Source organism: Corvus moneduloides, chromosome 2, assembly GCF_009650955.1.
Source record: "Corvus moneduloides isolate bCorMon1 chromosome 2, bCorMon1.pri, whole genome shotgun sequence".
In the NCBI taxonomy this organism is placed as follows: domain Eukaryota; kingdom Metazoa; phylum Chordata; class Aves; order Passeriformes; family Corvidae; genus Corvus; species Corvus moneduloides.
The window spans coordinates 99,888,045-99,901,938 of NC_045477.1; the positions used below are offsets into that span (position 1 = coordinate 99,888,045).

The 13,894-nt window shown below is 41.9% G+C and overlaps 1 protein-coding gene across 2 annotated transcripts in view; it reads right to left on the reverse strand.

Annotated features, from left to right (window-relative positions):
• The window catches only part of MYO16 (myosin XVI), a 377,180-nt gene extending 363,655 nt beyond the window's left edge, over window positions 1-13,525 (reverse strand). Inside the window, exon 1 of one of the 2 annotated variants that reach the window (XM_032100576.1) lies at window positions 13,403-13,525. The gene's annotated coding sequence lies outside the window, so the exon portion shown is untranslated. Of the gene's footprint in view, window positions 1-13,289 lie in introns of both variants that reach the window. The other variant, XM_032100572.1, reaches the window with a different exon arrangement.
• Between the last annotated feature and the right edge of the window lie 369 nt (window positions 13,526-13,894).

Sequence of the window (13,894 nt, forward strand, 5' to 3'; positions counted from 1 at the left end):
TGGATCCTGATAAAGACAGGGAGATCCCTTACCAGTTACCAGTATGGACAAAACAGACTTGATTTGGGGAAAATTAATTTAAATATTTGCAAATTAGAGTAGAACAGTGAGAAACAAAGACATGAATGAACCCAACCCTTCTTCTCAGGCTCCATTTCCCTCCTCCATTATGAGTCTTCTGATTCCTTCTCCCACCCCTGCAGGAAGATGGGGGAATGGGGTTTGGGGTTAGTCTATGGACCACAACCGGTTTCTCTGTGTCACTCCTTCCTTCTGGAACTTTTCCACTGATCCAACATGAGCTCTCCATAAATAGCTCCAACATGGGTCCTTCTCACAATCTGAAGGCCCCTGTGGGCCCTCCACTGGCTGCAGTTCCTTCAGGCCATGTCTGCCCACTCCAGGGTGGGTTTCCCATGGCTGCAGTCCCTTAAGGCCATGTCTGCCCACTCCAGGGTGGGTTTCTCCATGGCTGCAGTCCCTTAAGGCCATGTCTGCCCACACGAGGGTGGGTTTCTCCATGGCTGCAGTGTGGACACCTAGCTGCTCCAGCATGGTTCTCCATGGGCTGCAGGGAAATAAAAATCACTCCCTCCACAGCACGCAGGGAAATACCTGCTCTATCACTGCGCACTTCCTCTCCTTTTTTCTCTAACCAGGGTGCTCGCAAGGTTGTTTCCTCACACCTTTTTTCCTCTCACTGCTGTGTGCTGTATTCCCCTCTCTTAAATAAATATTTTCATAGAGGCACCAGCAGTGCCTGACTGAGGGGCTCAGATGTGGGTACAGAGGGTCCGTGGAGTCAGCTGGAACTGTGGTCCTCACAGAGCAGCCCCTCTTCTCTTCTCTTCTCAGACCCAACAACTCTGCAGCCTCACTGCTACCAACACACAGATACCCACACCCAGTGCACTTCTCTACTGGCAAATAGGTTGTATCCATACATCACATCAGACTACTCAATTCCTCAATCTCCCAAAGCAGGAACTTAATTTACAATAGCTACTATTTAGGAAATGGTAATTTCCTAAAAATGTCCCGATTTTTCCATTAGGAAAAACAATAAACTAAGTTTCCAGTGTAACTTGTGCAACACACTACTGAACACTCCAACCAGGACTAAGAGGTTCACAAGCGTTGATGTTGGCAAGGTCCATTCTATGAAAACTCTACACCATGCTTAAACCAGGGGATATTATATAGACAATCTGCAGCCTGGAATAAAGACCATGAAGAAATGTTTTTGTTTGTTTAGAAAACCAAATGTATACAAAATATAAAAATACATTAATGTATTCATTGAGGAACTCTAATACATAAATTCATTAGGGAAGCAATAAACATACTGCATAAATTAATTACTTTGTGCTTATCCTCATTAAATGCTACTTAATGAGTTAATAAGCTTGAAAAGCAATGACAAATTGCCAAAGTGCATGCACGGGGTTTTTATTTTTTTTTAATAAAGCAGCATATCTAACTGAATGCTGAAGCTCTGGATACAGGCTGGTAACATTTATGCAAGGTGGTCACTTTATCTTCTAGCCTTCATGAACAAGCACCTTCTGCCATGAGTGTTGAATTTGTCAGAAAAGCATAAACTTTACAAAGTTCGACTCCTGAAGGTACTTTTACTATGTTTCAGGAATCACCTCCTCAAAATTAATTTTGTACAAATTAATTTGGATTACAGGATAACTTCCAGCTTCTTGGGAAATATTAATCAGAAACTACATATATATATACATATACATATATATGTCCACACACTGATTTATACACACACAATAGGAACATATTGCCACATTGGAGAATTATACTCAGGCTCGGTATTTGAGAATGAAGAACACATAAATATGTTGCCACAGTTACAAACTGGAAAGAGGCTGGGCAGCACTGGAGGAAGCAATATCCAACACCAATGAATACTTTAAATTTTGTGATGGGGTACGAGTCCTCCAGCATTAACTGAGCTGTATTATTAGCATGCCATGGAAGACTGAAATGGTGGCCCCATTTGTCATGTCACAGATATAGACTGCTTATGCTCTCATTTCCTGCAGCACAAAGGCTCAAAGTCCTGTGTTCTGTCTTGTGATTCAAACAAAACAAAAAAAGCCCCACACATACACATTTTTCGCTTGCTCTCTTCCCATGCCAAAATTAAGAGAATATGGCAAACTGCATCCCAGAATACATTAGTCATATTGATATTATAAATGGCTTTTTTTTTAAAGTAAAATATAACATCTTCAAATCTTATGCAGCATCAGTGCATTAACTAAGCATGGTGCAGTGAATGCTTAAAAACACAGCCCTCTCATCTTCCCAGGACACACACAATTCACAGTGAAACTACCAGTGCTACCTTGATAAAATATTTAAAGCAATCTTTGGCCATTACATGAGCAAACATTTCCCAGATAACCTTGGGATATTAATCCAATTTTTCAGCTCTTAAATTGATTTTTTTTTAACTCCTTAGGACTTACTTACAGCAAAGAAATCTAATTCCTCTTTTCAGGGACAACAAACAGATAAAGTACTATTCTGAACAAAGACTGTAAGTCCTTTTCAGGGATTCTCACTCCTTGGATTATGCTCCTTTTTCCCGGATATTAGTGTGCTTAATTACTGATTTGTTGAGAATCATGAGCAATATCTAGCAAATTTCAATGCCTGTGATTATATACATACAAACACCAAAAAAAACCCCCATACATCAAAGCATTTTTCAGTATCCTCCAGCATGACCAATCCACACAAGTAAGATCTCAGTATCAGTTATCAGCATAAGAACACTTTTGAAACAAAATCCAGAGGAAATCAGCAACCGAAGCAGCATCAGAAAAAGCTACAGCATTAATCTTACATCACATAAAATATTTTGCATTGCTATGACAGCATGACATCATATTAACCCCACAAAAAGAAGTACACTTCTCAAGAAGGCATGTGCTGATAGTAGACAGCTACCAGAAGTTCTTCACTTAGAAGTAAATAACTCTGTAGCCTGATGTTTAAGCAAACCTTCAACTATTTTAAAACCTAGTCACTCTGCAAACAAAACCATGTCCATCAATCACACTAAGTCTTTAGACATTTTCAATTGATTTTGGTCACTTAATACTAATTCACAAAGGATTCGGAAGCCAGAGCACAGCTAAATTCCATCTCCATGATTGGATAAAAATGTGTATTAAACAAATCAAGACATACTCATGTTACAAACAGGTCTTCAAGAGTTTTGTGCTGACACTTAGGCAGTAAGAGAGCTAATGAGAACAGCTATATTCTGCTCAGCACTGTTTAGGACACTAACAAATTAACTTTAGATGATTTGTCATCAAGTCCCTGTAAAAAGAAGCCACACTATTTAAGGGGATGGGGGAAGAAGAAAGAGAGCGTACTTATCTATGGAAATCCTCAATCCCAGGCAAACTGCTAGGATAATAGAAAAAATGGTACTAGAAATAACATTTAACAGGGCATAATTTTAACCATTTATCTCAGTAGTAATCATGTATTTTTAGTTTATTGATAGGCACTTTAACCTTCATTCATGTCTTTGTTTTCAGTAGTCATTATAGTACTTTAGAAGAACAGTTTTGGAAAGGAATTTAAATGCCATTTGAAACAGAAGAACAACTGGTGGCTTCCCAAATTTTCACAAAAACGGCCAATGGACCCACAAAATGAAAACTGGGTGGTGAGGGATGAGTGTCTGTTTTTTTGGTTTTTTTCTGCTTTTCTTTAATATATCTTATTATCTCACTTCTGAACCATTATCTATGGAAGAGAAGAGGAAAGGTCATCAGTAGCCAGTGGCAGCACCAGCTGGGAGCTGGAAATGGCGCTTGTCATTTTCAGCTGTCAAATGTTGGCTGAAATTTAGTAAGTGCCAATATGAAATGATCTGTAAATCTGTAGCTTTTTTAAAATTAGCAAGAAAAAAACAAAGGATTTTGAGAAAGCAATTTGAAGTCTGTTGTAATATTATAGTTATACATAAAGTAGTGTAAGTTGTTGAGTCTCACTGGTTCCCAGGTTAGCAGAACTCCCACCCATGTTCTGTGCTTAAACACCAAAGCAAAACAGCATTCTGTATCACACTTGATCCACTCCCTCTTAAAATGCCCTGATGTCTTTTCTCTATGGCTGCAAAGTTTTTGTGAAAGTACACATCATCAATAAAAGGAGACTAAATAACGTATTTACTCTTTCAGTGGTATCCATGACCTGTCGATGTCTTACCAACAATGAATGAAGACAAAAATGTAGAAACAATACAGGAAAGATGCAGGAATCAGCAAATAGCTCATTGTGTAGCGAAACTACACAAATATTTTCTGGCTTTGGGTTCAATCTCATGTTTTATATACCAAACTGTAACTTTTACGAAGGAGATGTGCCTTTCCCAAGCAGCAGGCTCTGTGTGAGAACTGTGTGTGTTTGAAAGGAGAAAGAATTCACATATGTGCACCCAGCCCACTAGTAGGACAAAAAAAAAAAAGAGGGTATGTTTCCTCCACAACTGTGAGTTCAGCAAATATGCTGCCATAGCAGCCAAAACATTGCTGTCCTTTCTGAGAAGATGAGCTAACATTTAAGCATGGAAGACACCTGGGCCCACACTTAGGCATTCCCAAGTGCCAGCCTATTTAATCAGCACTGATTAAAACCTTTTGGAATGCACATAGCCAGCCTACCAGCGCCACCACACTCCACCACCTCACAATGGCCTCTCAAACATTCTCATCCCCAGTGTGGAAGAGGATGCTTGCATTGAGTCAAGAGCGAAGGGTAGATGACATAAGTGCCTATGCTTGTCTTTGTGTGTACATTTTTTGGATTTCTAGACCAGACAACTGGTGCAAACAGCTACAGCACACTGCTGTGGTCCATCACCCTCATCGTGCATCACAAACCAGACCAGACAAATTTACCTGCCGTGCAGTCACTATGTTACATGAATGGGTATGGCCATGCATGACTTGACACACCTGCAGACAATCCAAAGTACTGAATAACTGGCTTTGTCCCTTAAAAATAGACCAACATTCTCCTTTCATCCCGTTTCCAGGGCATACTATGTTCTGTGGTACTTGCTCTTGAATTGCTGACAAATTCAGTCCTACTCACTGGAACTGAACTGACTTTTTTAAATCTTATGGATTTTACTTAAATTACAGTATTAAAAATATTCAGACCTAGCTAGTATAACGATGGCTTACTATATAAAACAGAAAACCAGAAATGGAATGAGTTCTTAGCTAATGAAACTCCTCTGACTTAAATTTTTTTTCTATCTTATTTGTCCCTGTGGACACTACCTAATTTCCCCTCACTCTTCTCTCGTCTGATAGACTGAAAGTTTTGGGGAGCAGGGACTGCCCTTTGTTGTATGTCTGTAAAGGACCTAGGCCGCTAAAGCCCAAAGGTGTTGAAATGCTATTGCATTCAATGTCCACATCAAATAATGAGGACCTTTGATTGCATTTTCTAGCAGACGCAATTTGCAGTAACTGTATTTAAAACTAATAATGAGAAAACATTTTGAAAGTAGTGTTTTCCATTTTTGAAAAGTATATAAAGAACATACTAAAGCCACCTCACTTCTGCCCACTTGCAGTGCTGGCAACCAGATGAATAACTGATCAGGTATTCAGGTCCACTGGAACATGACTTCCCCTGGCCCATGGAGTGCTTCAGCAGCAGCAGCAGATACCGCAGCCAGCAGGACGCTGCCCAGCTGCTGTGGGCTCTCCCTTTGCGTGCCCAGGATTCCTCCTCCTGCAACACCTGCACAGTTCCCCTAATCCAGTGCCTTTAACTAAAGCTTTGTAAGGGAAATGTAACATCAACCTCAGACATCCTCTGTTTGACTAAAAGTTGAGGGAATATGATGGGGGGACAGGGAGAACATCACCAATGCAAAACCTCCCAGTCCTGTACCAAGGAATAAAATTCCACGTTTTCTAAGGAAACAAACAAACAAAAAAAATCCCTCAGGATTCTGGAAGGAAATAGCTGCAGCAAGTATTAATGCACACATAAATACAGAAAGCCTGATCAGTAGTTACACCAATAGATGAAACACACAAAAATTTCACCCTATGGATGAAAGTTCCATGAGCCAGCCTTAACTCACTGAGATAGGGTTCCCCACCCTGAGGAACAATTCTGTTCTCAAGGCACTGGCTGTCTATTCAAGGCACTGGCTGTCTATTACACTGTCCTGCAGGTCCTGGGTGCTGTTTGTACACACATTTCCTTTCACAAGAAGAAAGAATATGTCTGGAAGCATAGAAAAGATGATTAGATACCAAAATTTCGGTGGATACAGGATTGGAGTAAAACTACTGATGGCTGTCACCATCCACTCACCCCTCTGTACATTAAGGTATGGTCACCATCACGGCTAGGGTCTCTTTACTGGTAGTGTTCATATTAAAGCCCAGCTAGATCTGACACACAGGAGTGCTTCCAAGCCCTTTTTATTGCAGGCATGAGGGGTTAGTTAAAGGCAGAAGACCTCCTGTGAGAGTGCTAGAGAAATGTCCCAGAGGAAGCCAAACTTGGCAGGATCTATGCCCATACTGTTGGTCCAGAGCAGACCCTGAAGGAAATTAGCCAGCCAACAATGCCTTATTTGCGCCCCTGCCCCTCTTCACAAGGAACAACTACTCCAATGCTGGTAGGGATACTGAATTCATTAGCATATATGAGGTGTGAACAATGAGAAAATTGAACCTGGGGCTAAAGTAAGAGCCAAATTATTCGACGCTAAAACACATTCAGTGAGGTTAGTGAAAGGGGTCAAGGAAGTACCGGGCCACTTGACATCAAAAACAGCATCTGTGGTAGGAAGTAGAAGCAGAGCAGAGTGGCTTGCAGTGTTTTTATATCCTTTCCTTTATATGGCTGTGTTGGCACACTGGGATGTAGACGAGCATGTCCTGCTGGGAAAGGAAGAGATGTGACAGGACTGAGGAATCGTGAGCCCAGGGCACGATCTTGCATGCTGAAGCAGCTCTGACTGTTTTGCATTAAATGCACATGTCCACACTCCCAAGCACACAGCAGCTCTGCCTATGGATGAACCATTTTCTTTTACAAAGACAAATAAGCAAAAGATTAGTTTAAAAGCCTGCTACAATTGTTGCACAATAAAAACAAGTGACAAGCTTTTAGGCTTAATTGCTTCATCAGTGCAATCGGGAATAAGGTATTCTGAGCCTGAGAGCTTGTTTGTTTCTTTTCCAGCTACATCCATTTAATGAATAAACAGCTCTCTCTCTCCAGACCTTATTTATATTATATTACTCCAGAGTGGATACAAAGCTCCCCATCTTCCAAAACATTAAAAAACTAGCATTTTAAAGAGATAAAATTATTACGTTTTAGTTCTGCAAAACACGAACTGCCTTCCAGTATTAAGTATTAGTCAAATTTATCAATCTCTAGAAAGAGCAAGTCTGCTCACCGAAACTGAGACAACACTGGAGAGTCTTTCTCTAAGGAGAAAACTGTTATGACCACCTGGTTGATGGGCCAGGATATTCTCCACCATGCTCTCTGTCCAACTGAAATGCACAGCATCAATTACCTGGAAACAAGCTACAAGAACACCTTTATCCTTCTAAGGCCATGCTACATTTTAGAGTGGCCTTACGGCTGCTCCAAGTTACACTGTATCATCTATGTTTATAAAAAGCTGCCTTGGCTATAAACTGCAAGAGCATACAGCCAGTAAACCCTGGCTACACCCTGAGTCCTCCTCCTCATCTTCTGAAGGCCAAAGATGACTGTGGTATATAAAGTGATTCAAGCATGCCTTCTCCACTAGGTAATATCTGAGCAGAATTTGATCCTACAGATGCACATTCTAAAGCCAGAGTCATTTGGGTTTCAAAAACGGACTGTAACTTTTTTTGGAAAGCACTTGATACGTTTTATGTATTTGCCATCATGTACAAGTACTACTATTTCCTTATAGGCATTGTCTACACAACTTTGTTACAGAAATAAAGCTTTCTACAAACACTAAAAGTTAGTGGTTCTGATTTCCTTAAGGGTGAATTTTCCATAAAAAGTCTTGCTCTAGCACTAATTGCAAAATTAGCAAGAAGCTTACGAGTAATTAGATTGGGGTGTTAAATCACTAATGTCCCTTAAATAAAACTCCTAATTAGGACACACTGCATATTTATCTACAATCTAGATCAGACAAACAGCACAAACTTTCCTTTTCTAGCTGACATCCAGGGCACTGCCTGGGAAATACTAGGCACTCACAGTACTCCTTTCAGGAAGGCTGCAGCCCTCATTTCACTTGCACTATTACAGGCAAGGATGCCTATGCACCTCCACTTTGATACCAAAGCAGACTGGCATAGTAGAGAGAGTCATAGCTGTAAATTCAGATGCCTACCACCAGAAGGTTATTTATCTCTCTTTTGATTACACAGGAAGCCTGGGTACTTGCTCAGATTAAGCTTCTGTGATGGAATTTAGCTGCTGATACCATAAAAATGTAAAACGATCAACACAAAATATAAAACTATCAACACAATCCCTCCTTCTACATGGTATTTCTCAGACTCTGAGATAAATGCAGTTGGATAAATGCTTTTGTTTTATTACACCTAATAAAACACCACCTGACACAAAGGCATCTCAACTGAGAATTGATCCACAATAAACTACTGCAATACAAACAGCAATAGTTACAATTTCTTTACAGCCCCTTTACCCAAAAGGTACTTAACTGCTTCAAAACAAACCCACAATTATACTGACATTCCACATATCCTGCAGACAGTCTTTCCAAACATTTTGTACCTTATTCTAATTTCAAAACAAAATAATCCATTTTCTCAGAGAAGCAGATCCACAGATCTTTAGGTATCAGAACTTTTTTATTTTTTTAAAAAAAAAGGTTTAAAACTGGTGGTTTTAAACTGGTTACACCAGTTTATTTCAAGTCCACTGAATATCATTTCACATGAACACAGAATTTCTATTTGCAAGACACATTTCACTCTCAGTTTGACACTGACCATCATAAAAACCAATATGTCTTCTGAGCCACAAGCAGTACCTTTCAGTTACCTGCATTTTACTGTCTGAAGTGGTTCTGTTCTATGCTTGTGCTGCAGCTGCAGAACTTTTTCTCCCAGCACCAGGTGAGAGGCACTTAAGCCTAGAAGCACCAGAAAAATTAGCTTGGCTACCATAGTGCCTGTATCTTTGAGTCAACACAGCTGTCAGCCTTGCACTGCTGGGGATGCATGTGCTCTTCTATGTTCTCAAGGCCACTGAAGTTTTGATACCTTATCCTAGACATACATTCATTCCAGCAAGGAAAAAGCCATTTTCAGCATGACTGAAATTAACCAGGTACTTCTCTATGTATGATACAAAAGTCACAGTCAAGACGACCTCCCTGAAGCAGTTTACCTGTGAGGCTTCATTGTTGAGACAGTTTAATTAATTTTTAGTCCAGTTTTAAGTGTCACTTTTTATGTAACACCACAGTAACTAACTCATTAAAAAGATACATATTTGCTATATCCATTAGATAAAAACCTCAGTCATCTCTTCCTACAGCACAAGACAGCAAATGATATTATTTTTCTAATGTAAGTTGCTATTGCAACTTACAATAACCTCAATTGTTTTGCAGTGGATACCTCCAATCCTTTGTATTCAAATATTCATTCATACTAAACATAGACAGATGTTCTGACTGAAAGCAGGTTTGGTGTTTTGTCAGAAAGAACAAGTTTTGCTGAAACAAAAGCCTTTCTGCAAATGATATTGCAAATCTAGTATGTAATTTTGGGGCAAAATGTAATGATCACAGATTTCGGCTACATTACTCAGCAGCTGAGACTTCACATTATCGCCATCAAGACCTGAAGCCAGGTCCAACACTTCAAGTTGCACGCCTTGCTTTCATGATCCCAAATATTTTAGAAAAGAGAAAGATCTTTCCCTGACCAAACACATATAATGTTTGCATTAAAACTTCCAGGAATTAGAAAGAGTGATATTTTAAAACATTTAGAAAAAAGGAACAAGATCTAAAATCCATTATCCAACCCTCCTCTTCTGCATGTGTAATAAGACAGCCAGGAACATACACATTTACAGGCATGAATCAGAACATGATTTGTTAATAATTACTCCACAAAAAGGCTGTGTGAACAGTTCTAGATGTACGCACATATTAATGTTTATTTGATGTGAAATGTCTCTAAAAAGCGAAATGAATTAACAGCTGTGCCTGGCACCACATGAAAAACACACCTTAAGGAAAAGCAACAAATTTAAGTGCAAAGGTTAGAGTTAGATGCCTGCCAGGATGGTTTTTTCATCTTATTGAGCCAAAAATATTTGCTATCTTTTTCAGAAAGATCCAACAAACTGTAATTCACATGAACTTGGCAGAGTCTTAAACCAGCAGGTGTGTCCCACAAAATGGCAAGTGTCTCCAGCAGCTGCTGTTGTTGCCAACACGATATTCCAAGGTATCATCAGCTGCATCCCCAACCACTGCTAATTTTGTGCAGGATTATAACATTTTTCTACGTTCATTAGCTACAATTATTTTAATAACAGTTAAAAGCAGAAAGAAGGTGAGGTGGAAAAAAACACAGAGAATTTGCAAGTGAGGTTTGCTAGACTATGATCAGAAACACGGTAACAAGCCAACACAGAGGTTTAACTTGAGATAGGACTGACAGACTGTACAAGGTGGACCATGCTGCCTATTTGAGGTTGAGTTTTTTTGTTGTTGTTTAGGTTTTGTTATGTTTTGTTGGGATTAAGTCAGATGAGAAATTCGCTATTTTGTCTTTTTTTTATAGAACTGGACAAAAAAAATCATGGTCATGAAAATCTGAATAAAAGCTTTGGAAGAATATTTTCTGTTGTATCTCACAATTGAACAAAAAAACCTTTTTTGCTTATATTCAAACTGCATATTTAAAGAAATCAGTCTGAAATAACTTGTTGATCAGGACAATCAGGTGAGACAGAAGAGGTTCATGTTCAAATTTGTAATTCATCTCACTGAAGTGTACCATTTATTATGGCCACTTACCTTATGTTCACTTTGTCAGAGCTTCCATGTCTAAGGTAAGAAACCATTCCCTTCCAAAAGAGTAAAAATGTGGTCGAAGCTGCTGTTCTGTTATTTCATGACAAAAAAGTTTTAAGACTGCTTTAACCGAGATGTCCATTTTCCTTGATACGACACCCTACATAAGCATGGTATTTTGTAGATACCTTCAAGCAGGGATCTGAATTTGGCACTAAAATCTTGTTTTACAGTGGTGAATGCCAAATGCTTTGCATCTCATTATGCTGGTTTGAAATAATAGTACTACTTAAAAGTAGCATAATGACAACATAAAATGCAAGAGCTCTTTCAAAGCAGTGCAATAAACCACTGTTACCATGATGGTCAGTTGCTCAAACAGCACTACAAATTCCAAGCAGTTCAAGCTCCATTTAATTCCTACTGTACAATTACAGAATATATGATACCCTAGGTAGACATATCCAAACAACTTTGTACACTTCCAGTTGGAATTATTCTGATCTCCCAGTTCAAAAATTTTTGATGTTTATTCATTTTACACATTAAATACAGGTTCTGCACACCATACACCAAACATTATTGCTAGTACTTCGAAAATTATTCCATAATCAGGAAAGATTCAATTCATAATGAAAACATATTATAACAGGGACAAAATATATAAGGCCAGTTGTTGTCTGGAAACTTTGAGCTCTGGCTTATCCTATGTAATATTAGACATTTGGCTTCCCCTTTGTTCCTTCCTCTTACAAATTGCTTGCTGTACCTGTGTCATCCTTTGAGGCCAAGGACTGGCTTTCTCTTTGTGTAATGTGATTTGCAGCTGGGATTTCTGAATGCTGCTACAACACAAAATTACAGCAACGGTTCAGAGCTCTGCTCTACCAATCACCCTAATCCCAGTCTTTACTGGTACTTTTAATGGCCCCCCTGCTGTTCCAGAACAATAGCCCACTCAAGAGAACTTGTCCCATCACTTTGAATCTACTGTAAACACACACACATATATCCATGTACTATGTACATAACATACCTTTATTCTTTTTTTTCTTATTTTTTTTTTACCCTCAGGCACATCTCAGATGCTGGCAATGGAATCTAGAATGCTTTTACACTCACAAAATCATTCCCAAAGCAAAACACTACCTAAAAGGGCTACTACTTCAGCACTGCCCGCTCATTTTGGATGTAATGTACTGATAAAAGTGGTAACAGGACTGCAAGCAGAATACATGAGAGAATAGCTCAACAAGAGAATAGTCTCTTATAAAGTTGTGGGAACAGGAGTCGAGAGAAAACACGATCTGCCCGAGCTTCTGCCCAGAAACAGCCCACAGCAGGGGACAAAAGTTCCTAAACTCACTATGTAAACACCTAAATTGCATCATACCCCTCTTCCTGAAACATACGGGATTATCCTGACACGTTATGCGCTATCTTGCCAGACGGAAGGAAAAGTCATTTTTCTCCAGAGCGATCATCCAGATCAGGCTCCCACTGCCAGCAACCCCAGCCTTCGTACCCGCAAGTTTCCAGCGGCGAAACCCGGGTGCAAGGAGAGATCCAGCCCGGCACGGCGGCGCGGGGGACAGAGGGTCAGGAGCCACTTGAGGCGAGCTAGTGATGGAAACCAGCCTGGCGCTAACATTGCTCTGAAGTCCTTCTGTCACCCATTCGGGAGGCAGACTCCCAAAAAAGATTGGGATTTAACCGACTGACATTACCAATGAAAGAAAATATTTATCAGAAAATCGCCATCCGTCTGCCTGTCACTGCTGATTTCCACCAGCGGGGTGGCAGGATCGCGACAGCCTCTCCGCCCCAAACGGCGGCTCGGGAAGGGCAGCGGCGTGTCCACAAAGGGTCTGGTTTAAAGAAAAGTGCCCATCTGACAGAGCCTGGGCTGGTTTTCTGCCCCCCTACACAAAGAGCGCGGGCTGAGCCCCGCACCTCACTGAGCCCCCGAGCTCCCCTGGCTCGCTCCCCCGGCGGCTCCTGCCGCCCCTGGCAGACCGCACCGCGGCTGGCGCTAGCCTGCGGGGCCGCTGGCCACGGAAAGGGCACGGGCACACGGACAAAAAGGAACGCAGAACAGATGAAAAGGCACACACACCACCACCCTCCTCGTTCCCGCAATACACACAAGAGACCACCAACCAAACCCGTCCGCAAAACTCACCTCCTCATCAGCTCGCTCCGGGTACGGGAGAGCCGCAGGGCATCCCCCGCTGCGGTGCGCGCCTGCCGTGCCCCCCGCCGCCCTCCTCCCTCCCTCCCGAGGGCGGCACTCACCTCGGGGGGACGCAGCCGGCCCGGGGGGGCCGCCTCTCCGCCGTGCCGTGCTGTGCCGGGCAGGGACGGCGGGGCGAGGCACACTTCCACTTTCTCCGGGGGTCTTTCTTTGCCGTACCGAGCCGCGCCGCCCCTACCTCCCCCGGCACTCCTCCCCGCCCGCCCCTCGCCGCCGCCTCCCCGCCATGCGAAGCGAAGCGCAGCGGAGCGGTGCCCAGCTGCCGGGCCGGCCGGGGGCGGCTCTCCCGGCACTGCCCCGCCCCGGTACCTGCGGGGGCAACCCGGGGGCGACGGGGCGGTCCAGGGCAGACACCCCGCACCCCAGCGGGCACCCCGCCGAACCCCTGTCGCATTCCTCTGCCTCCCTTTGCAGCACTCACCTGTCGTGTTCGGAGCTCACTCGGCCCCGCGGGGCACGCCGCAAAGGGCTGCTGCTTTTTCGGGGTTTGACATGCTTTGTCCGCCCCTCTCCTTCGGTAAACTGCTCGAATG